Here is a 10402-nt window from a genome sequence, read left to right on the forward strand (position 1 = left end):
TACACCTAAAATCTGTCTTTTCCAGACATGGAATTCCAGAGCTTTTCTACACTGACAACGGACCTCAGTTTTCAGGACAACAGTTCAAAGACTTTGCAGCAACCTATGGGTTCAGACATGTAACAAGCAGTCCTAGATTTGCACAGAGCAATGGCGAGGCTGAGCGTCATGTCCAAACTATGAAAAACCTGCTAAAGAAGGCAAAAGACCCATATCTTGCACTTCTAGCTTACAGAGCAACACCATTGGCTAACGGATATAGCCCGGCGCAACTACTGATGGGACGGAGACTGCGCACGCCAGTTCCCCAGCTTCCTTCCCTACTCAATCCCAGCCTGCCCAATAAGAATACAGTGTTGGCAAAAGCGAGAGAGAGAAGGGCGAGGGACAGTGATGCGTACAACAGGAGACATCGGGCGACTGAACTTCCTCCACTCGCACCGGGGCAACCAGTGTGGATTACAGACACTAGGCGTGAAGGGACTGTCATCTCCTCTCACTCCACACCCCGTTCTTATATGGTTGAGACTCCTTCAGGAGCCATCAGGAGAAATAGACGTCACCTCCAGCCATTGCCAGAGTCCACACCAAAGTTACAGACCCCATCTACCCCCGTCAGTCCCAGAGAAAATACCCTGCCAGCTCCCAACCTATCGACGTCTACAACTCTGACTCCCAAGACAGAAGTCCCAGGTCTTGTCAGAACTAGAGCTGGCAGAGTTGTCGTAAAACCACAAAGATTGAACTTGTGAGATTAAATAAAGCAAAGCTTCTTGAGTTAAAAATAGAGTAGCTACAGTTGTGGTCAAAAGTTTACATACACTTGTAAAGAATATAACATAATGGATCTACTGAGTGTCCCGTTATTTCTAAAACTCTGATTTTTCTCTGATAGAGTGATTGGAACAGATACTTCTTTGTCACAAAAAACATTCATGAAGTTTGGTTCTTTAATGACTTTATTATGGGTTAACAGAAAAAAGTGATCACATCTGCTGGGTCAAAATTATACATACAGCAACATGAATTAGCAATTTTGGTGACTTAGAAAGTTGTCAGTGAACTGAGCTTCATAGCATGGCCTCTTAACTTCTTGTGAGTGATTATGAGTGACTACAGCTGGTGACTTCTCTTAGACAGGTTAAATAGGGCTCATTGGATACAAACGCCCACAAATGCTACAATGGGAAAGTCAAAGGAGCTCAGCATGGATCTGAAAAAGCGAATTATTGACTTGAACAAGTCAGGAAAGTCACTTGGGGCCATTTCAAAGCAGCTGCATGTCCCAAGAGCAACAGTGCAAACAATTGTTTGTAAGTATAAAGTGCATGGCACTGTTTCATCACTGCCAAGATCAGGAAGAGAATGCAAGCTATCACCTGCTGCTGAGAGAAAATTGGTCAGGAGGATGAAGAGTCAACCAAGAATCACCAAAAGGCAGATCTGCCAAGAATTAGAAGCTGCTGGAACACAGGTGTCATTGTCCACAGTTAAACGTGTTTTGCATCTCCATGGACTGAGAGGCTGCCGTGCAAGAAGGAAGCCCTTGCTCCAAAAGCGGCACCTTAAGGCTCGACTGAAGTTTGCTGCTGATCATGTGGACAAAGATAAGACCTTCTGGAGGAAAGTTCTGTGGTCAGACTAAACAAAAATCGAGCTTTTTGGCCATAATGCCCAGCGATATGTTTGGAGGAGAAAAGGTGAGGCCTTTGACCCCAAGAACACCATGCCTACAATCAAGCATGGTGGTGGGAGTATTATGCTGTGGGGCTGTTTTGCTGCCAATGGAACTGGTGATTTACAGAGAGTAAATGGGACAATGAAGAAGGAGGATTACCTTCACATTCTTCAACATAACCTAAAATCATCAGCATGAAGGTTGGGTCTTGGGCGCAGTTGGGTGTTCCAACAGGACAATGACCCCAAACACACATCAAAAGTGGTAAAGGAATTGCTAAATCAGGCTAGAATAAGGGTTTTAGAATGGCCTTCTCAAAGTCCTGACTTAAACCCCATTGAAAACGTGGACAATGCTGAAGAAACAAGTCCATGTCAGAAAGCCATCAAATTTAACTGAACTGCACCAATTCTGTCAAGAGGAGTGGTCAAAGATTCAACCAGAAGCTTGTGGATGGCTACCAAAAGCACCTAATTGAAGTGAAAATGGCTAAGGGACATGTAACCAAATATTAGCACTGCTGTATGTATATTTCTGACCCAGCAGATGTGATCACTTTTTTCTGTTAACCCATAATAAAGTCATTAAAGAACCAAACTTCATGAATGTTTTTTGTGACAAAGAAGTATCTGTTCCAATCACTCTATCAGAGAAAAATCAGAGTTTTAGAAATAACGGGACACTCGGTAGAGACATTATATTATATTCTTTACAAGTGTATGTAAACTTTTGACCACAACTGTATGTTTCTGCAATAGGTTCTAAGAAGTAACGAAAGTACAGTTTCCCTTACGCAGTAAATGTTTCAATAAGTTGTTGTTTTCTGAGAAAGGAGGATGTGGTGTTATCTGTTTAAGTATATCCGGTTTTATGGTGAAAAGGTGTTGGGTACCGGAAGTGACAAATAAAGGTCGAAGTTGTTTGCTCTACAAGGTGTCGTCTCTTTCCCTACCGAAAACCACGACAGTGTTGAATGCTGAACTGAAGTCTATGAACAGCACTCTGACATATGAGTCTCTCGTGTTCAGATGTGTGAGGGCTGAGTGAGGGGCAGTTGAAATTCCATCATCGGTTGAGCGTTTTGACCGACCGGTATGCGAACTGAAATGGATCCAGGTTGGGGGAAAGCGATAATTTGATTTGATGCATGACTAACCGTTCAAAGCACTTAACTTAATAATGATGGAGGTGAGTTTGACAGGACGGTAGTCCTTAAAGCAGGAGATAGATGACTTCTTGGGTACAGTAATGATGGTGGAGGCTTTGAGGCATGTGGGAACGACGGCCTGACCCTAGTGACGTGTTAAAGATGTCTGTGAAGACATTTGTGAGTTCCACAGCATAGTCCGTCAGTGCTTGTTCAAGGATGTTATCAGGACCTGGAGCTTTGCGTGTACTGATTTTGGCAAGGGATCTCCACACACTGTCTGGGGATGGTTTGTATTCCTTGCCACTGCCTCCAAGTATTTCTGCTGTCGCTGAAGCTTTGCTGTAGCTGATGCCACGTGACAGGTTTGCCCTTGCTGTTCTTAGACTCACCTAATTCCCGGCTCCGAAGGCTGCATTTTTCAACCTTAGGAGCATTTAAACCTGACCTGTGAGCCATGGTTTCTGATTGGCCCGGACAGTGATAGTCCTGGTCTCTGTGACATCATCGATGTTTCTGTATATTCCTGAAAGTCTGTGGTGTTGTCGTGTGTGGCGGCCTGTGGTGGAAAAGCAGTGCCTCTGAGGACCCTTCTGGCCACACCTGTACCTGCTTACGAACTGGTTTGGTGACTTTGAGCAGGGGCCTGTGGGAACCCATGGCACACCTAGATTTCTGCCTGTACTGACCCTTATGCAAAATAGGTGGAATTAAGACACAGTTCCAAAAGCAAACACAACTGATCAGTGCTGAGAGTGGTCCTGTTGCTGAGCTTGGGATGATCCTGTAATCTCTTATGAACGACCTCCGACGCTTCTATGACTGGGATGCAAGTGAAGACAGATGTAACATCTCTCTCTCACTGTACATGTACTGTTTATAAAATTAGGGAAACATAACCTGCACAAACAAAATAATTTGCTGGACAAATGTTTGACATCAATTTTGTTCGATTTGAAGAAGGTAGGGGGGGCAACTTCACTCACGTGTGTTTGTAAGGTTGGGGAAACCTGCAGTCAGCTGAGACTGAAGAAGTCACTTGGATGAGTGACGAAACGTTTCTCCAACTGAAAATGTCCAGATGAACAGAATCAACCTTTTGGGATTTACTTACCTGGATGATTAAGCACGCATCAAGACGTTATTTTATTAAAATAGCTCGTCCACAGAAGGACTGGTAGCTCCCCTTACGATAAGGGTTCAGATCGCGCGAACAGGTGTGAATGTGAATGTGTGTGTTTAGTTAGTTTGTTTGTTTGCTTGTTTTAATCAATTTTAAATCATGCTTTTTATTTGTTTTTGTTTCTAATGTCTCTGTAAATGTTGAATTTTGCTATACAAATAAATTTGCCTTGCCTTGCCTAAAAATTTTAAAATGTTAGCAGCACAAACAAAAATTTTTGCAGCACAAACCAGCACAAACGTTTGACATCAATTTTGTTTGATTCCATTAATATGGGGGGGCTGGTTGACCTTTGATGACCTCTAGAAATTTCTATTAATATCTTTAAAATGATAGTAGCACAAACGAAAATTTTTGCAGCACAAACCAGCACAAACGTAGCACAAACGTTTGATATCAATTTTGTTTGATTTGAAGAAGGTGGGGGGGCCAACTTCACTCACATCGAACAGGCAACCTTCCGATTACAAGAGGAACACCCAACTCTTGAGCCACGATCGCAATTCTTTTGCGATAGTGGCATTAATTAACAATTTAGAAAGAATTAACGATTCTTTCTAAATAAAAACGCGGAGTCTTTTGAAAAACATTTTAATAAAAGGAAACATGAGTTTTAATACTTACCACAGAAATGTGAAGGCAGTTTCTCCAACTTCAGAGTCCAAAATCCAGATGAAGCCTGAAAGAAGCCTAATGGCTGCTCTTGCGCTTACTTTTCCCTCCTTTTCAGGTTCTTTTCCCCACAATGCATTGCAGTAGTTGAGAAATACAGAAAAATACCTGTAATTGACTAATATGGAAAATTCCTTCACGTTTATACAGTAGATTGTACTGTATTTTTACTGAATTTTCTTTTACAGTTTGTGTGGTGAGGCAGTTAGATAATATAATTGTTCGAAAGTAAGACAAGAAAGAATGTTCAATGTTAAAGAAAAAAAATGACATTCAAACTTTAGTCTTAAAAATTTTAATCTAAGGAAAAGGGGGATGTCATGTACTGACACATGGCTGTCTTAATGTGATGACTTTTAAACTGGATGTGCTGGTCCGAAGGAGGCCCCGTTACATGGCTAGTTGTCAGATCGACAGCATTCAATAAAGCAAGAGAAAGACCGTGCTTTATGTCCTGATTTAATTCAGCGTGCTCTGCCTAATTCAGTAATAAGGTGGGCACACAACAGTTACTACTACTTTTACATGCATTACCATGTGGACCTACGATCAACACTGAAGTTCCTTCAACGGTAAAATTTCTTTTATTATGGATTTATTTTTGTGCTTACGGAGATAAATTTCTAATAAAAATGTTATAAATGCAGCAGCTTATTGAGCTTAAATACTAACCTTCATAGGCTATTGTAAAAGCTCAAGGGATCGCTATTTATTCAAGTTTCAAATTCACGTTTGTAAAATAGTTTAAAGTCAGAGTCCTCAAAAATTGCACATAAATCACTGTACTGAAGAGTTTGTAACAAATTTCAGGTGAATTTCACTCTGTACAACTACAACGGGGAAAAGGGGAAACCTTTTTATCAAAGGCACAGTTAAATAAAGTGACATATTTCTCAGTACAACGACTTTATTATACACGTTTCGTTTGTTTATTATATTCATTTTTTATTCATTCATTTGAATATTTTTATTTATTTTTCCTGAATAAATGTGATTTCTTTTCTTTAAATATTTTTTTTAAACGGAGGGACTAACTCACTTCATTTTAACAAAGGAAATAAGCAGACTTAATTAACGTGATGAATTTTCTTTATGGCTTTCAGTTACTTGTTGTTTATAAGGAGGCGAATTCATGATCAAAAAAACATTACATATTACAATAATTCAATAATTAAAATACTTATGATTAGAAACTGCGAAACTAAATGAGAATTATTATTTTAAAAAATCTGATAATTATAGGAAACTTATTCTGAATCACTCCGCGTCGCCTGCGTGACCCTGGGAGTCAAGGTGACGAGGATGACGTGTAGCGCGGCAGGTAAAAGCAGAAACCAACGTTCGAAGTTGGTTTTCACATGAGAGTGCGAGCAGGAGGTCTGTTTAATAGCGCTGTGAAAACCTGTTTGTTTCCAAAGTTTTAAAACTAGTGCTTGAAACGAGGATTCAAACGCCCCAAAAATGAGCTGGAGTGGAGTACGGCACGAGTGGTACCTGCTCTCCCTTGGTGTCACCCGTATTCTGGATGAGCGCTATGGTAAAGCTTAGTAACCTAATAAGTATAATAGAGTATTTAGGCAAACAAATACACCTTAGACTGGCCTTTTATTACTTTAAAGTGAGGAAGATTTCATGAATAGTGGCACCAGCCACTATTGATTTCATCAATAGTGGCTGGTGCACAGATGTGACAGTGATTGCTCAGCACTGCTCTTCCTCTCTGGAATATCTTTTTATCCACTGCAAACCGTTTTATTCTCCGCGGGAGTTTGCTTCATTCATCCTGGCCGCTGTTTACATCCCGCCAGACGCAGATGCGCAGGCAGCTCAGAGCGCACTCGCGGAGCAGATTCTCCACATGGAGCGGACATTCCCGGACTCTCTCATCATTGCTCTTGGGGACTTTAACAAAGCCAATCTGAGCCATGAGCTTCCCAAATACAAGCAGTATATTAAATGCCCGACCAGAGAGGAGAGGACATTAGACCACTGTTACAGCACGATCAGCGGGGCCTATCGCGCGGTGCCCCGCGCTTCACTCGGACTTTCTGACCACGCCATGATCCACCTAATCCCCGCGTACAGACAGAGGCTGAAGCTCTCCAAACCTGTCGTGAGGACTAAAAAACTGTGGAGCAACGAGGCTGTGGAGGAGCTTCGCACGTGTTTGGAGTCTACAGACTGGGACACATTGAAGGCTGCTTCTAACAGCTTGGACGAGTTTACGGACACTGTCACCTCCTATATCCACTTCTGTGAGGACAGCATTGTGCCATCACGCACCAGGGTGAGTTATAACAATGACAAACCCTGGACACATGAACAATAACCATATGACTGTTCCCACCACTAACACATGACCCTACGCTGTGTTCACTGCATCATTCCATGTTTGGCACTGATCACCACCTGCACTCATGTATATATCTATCTACGTAGCACTCTTAATTCTTATTCTCATGTATATATCTCATGTATATCTCATGCACATATCTTTCTACGTAGCACTTTTAATTCTTATTCCTACTTTTATTTTTTCATGTCTATTTAAGTGCTATTTATGACAGTATGTTTGCACTGAAGCACCGCAGCAATTTCCTAATGTTGTAAACCTGCTCAACATTTGGCAATAAACCCCTTTCTGATTCTGATTCTGATTCTGAGTGTGAACATTTCAGGTGAAATATGTCAAACTTTAGAAACATCAGTTTTGGTTTGAAAAATGCTAAAAAACAAACACACACTCAATTTAATGTATGCGCCATGGAAACGACGTCAGTCATTAGAACCTGCGGGAGGCTGACGTCTGACGTCAGTGCGGTCATCCTGGAGTCCTGTTTTTGTATGTGGAGGGTTTGAGTTTACATGTTTTAGCAACTGGCCCTGAATTAGACGATAAAGTTAATAAATTACGAATCTGTATAGAAGCATGATATCATATTTATGTGAGTGCATTGAGTATTGCCGTGTCTGTACAGGTGTCCAGATGTATGTTATGTGCTCGGTGAGAAATTGAAACTGTGTGCATGCAATAAGCAGGCTGGAGGTTTCTCACCTGACTTTAGCTGTTTTATTTCCAACAGACTGATGCTTAAATAAAATAAGAATAACTGCTGAACATGAATTCATTATTAAACATCACTGAAACTCTATGCAGCCTTACTGACAATGTGTCCATAATTCACAAATATTACGGATGACATTCATTTATCATGAAATGTTGTTCACAGTCACCAAGAACACACAAAGTTATTCTTTACTATGAGCTGTACATTTTTAATTTACATGCAGATAAAATGTGAATTTGCAAATGAATTCTATCAGCAGGACATTTTTACTGTTTAAACATGCTAACAAGCAGAGTTTGGTGCTGTGATCTTTGGTTTAAAACATGAAATTTAGTCATTTACAGTGCAAAACCATTTTTCTCACCTTCTACCAATCTTAAGGCTTTCATAAAGAGTGAGTTCTGCTGCGGGCCTCTCATTGCCTGTGTGTAGAAATAGCATATGATGATATAAAGCCATGTTTTGACATTTAAATCCGTAATTTGTCTGATTATGTCACGATTAACACAGATGATCTTTTTGTTTTCTTGTAGCTGAGCTGGTGAGTCCTGTCAGCGTATGCCAGATGTTCATCTCCAACCTGAGGAACCGTCCTTTGAGCCCCAGCCATGTGGACTCTATGAAAAATCTGGTCCTCTCCTTAAACCATAACCTGGTTACGGGGACGAAGGCGTTTCCTTATATTGCCTTCAGGGGATTCTTTAACAAACTGCTGCTGACAACACCTTTCACCCATGTGCCAGAGAGTCAGTTGGAGAACACCACTCCATCTCCTCCTACCAACTCACCAGCTGGTTTAATGGTGCCGCCTGCAGGGTCCCACATCCATTCACGGTTCCTCACACCTCTGCTTCCAGAGAAGGCAGATCTTTCTGTCCTCAAGGCAGATCAGAGGAACTGCGTCTGCACCCTGGATGTCGACGGCGACACCATCACCAGAGTCATTTCCACTGTGTATTCCACAGAGGAAAGGGAAATGACAAATCGATGGAGAGTTACGGACTACACCTCTGACGGCAGAGTAATCATGTCTGTGCTCTGCCAGTTTCTGAAGAGGTTTACACAGGGTGCAAAGAGGAAGCCTGCAGAGGAGGAGAGCAGCAGCAGGAGCCCCACTCCACCAAGGAAACGTCTCCGGCTGTGATCAGTAATGAAGCCTTTCCTGGACATATGGCATATGGATGTTTCCTCGTGCTTTGGAGCAAACTCCTCATGTCTGCGCTGTATCTGGAAAGGCTGGAAACACCTCTCCATCTTACACAGAGACCATCATGATGCGGCTAGTCTGAGGAGTTATTTCTGTACATATGTATATAGTTTTTTTTTTTATTATTGAGATACACAGGTCAGCGTTTTCAGTGCGTCTTGCACTTTTCTTTTTTTCTTGGTGCTGGCCTGTGTGTTTGATATGACTGCAAGGAATACAAGACTGACTTTATTATATAATCTGTGTAAAATGAACCAATAATCCACGAAGACAGTGCAAAGTGTAAATTATCGTCTGCTGCATCTCAGACATTGGCGAGAATGAACAATGTGGTAAGTAAAAAGTAATGTTCTGTCTCTGAAATGATATCCCAAAATATTAGAAAACATCTTGTCACGGCTGCCGAGGCAAGCTGTGTGGAGTTAGAAGAAGGACCCAAGATGCAGGCAGTGGATGAGATGCCGGTGAGTTTTATTTACAGAGGTGTAGTGGCAAACAAACAGTGGGGCATAACAAATAACTGAAGACACCTAAACTGGGAGAACTAAAAAAACATAACTGACCTGGGAGCATACGACAACGGGATGAGAAGCAGAGAGACGCAGACGAGGAACAGGACACCATGGAACACAGGGTAACACAGACTGACACTGAGTGATACAGACGAACCAGCAACAGGCAGGAGAACACACAGGGCTTAAATACACACACACACACACACAAGTAATCAGGGGATGAGAGACAGGAGGGCAACACAGCTGGGAGGAATCTGAGCTGATGGGACAGGGGAAACGTAAACTGAGCACACTCACATATGACACAGACCTTCACAATAAAACAGGAAACTCAGACACATGGAACCAGACAAGACATTGAACTAAACAGACAGATTCACAAACAGATGGGGTGACACCATAGACAGATAGATACAGACGCAGACTCAGAGGCAGACCGAATATAACACACAGAACTTAAACAATCATCATCATCTAGAAAATGATAACAAACTAAAAGCGCTGGGTCACCGACCCAGGACCAGGACAGTACCCCCCCCCCCCCCTTAAGGGCTGGCTCCAGACAGCCCAGCAGAAACACAAAAAACTGACCAAAACAAAACAGAAGACAACCCGACCAGGGCGGGCGGAGGGGGCCCAGGACGGAGGGACAGCGTCAAAAAAGGCCCAGACGGTCAAGTTCAGGGGGCCGACCTGGAGGCTGACAGCACAGGAGGCCAAAACAGTTCAGTTCCGGACGCCGGCCACGCGGAAGGCAGCGGTGGCAACGGAAGTCTGGAAGGCCCCTGCAGCACCAGGCGAGGCTGATGACGCGGAGGCTGGACCAGGCGAGGCTGATGACGCGGAGGCTGCAGCTGGCGAGGATGAAGACAGAGGCTGCAGCTGGCGGCGGCGTGGAAGCCGGAGACGGAGGCGGTGCAGGAGGCGGCGGT

Source organism: Maylandia zebra, linkage group LG4 (assembly GCF_041146795.1).
Source record: "Maylandia zebra isolate NMK-2024a linkage group LG4, Mzebra_GT3a, whole genome shotgun sequence".
NCBI lineage: Eukaryota > Metazoa > Chordata > Actinopteri > Cichliformes > Cichlidae > Maylandia > Maylandia zebra.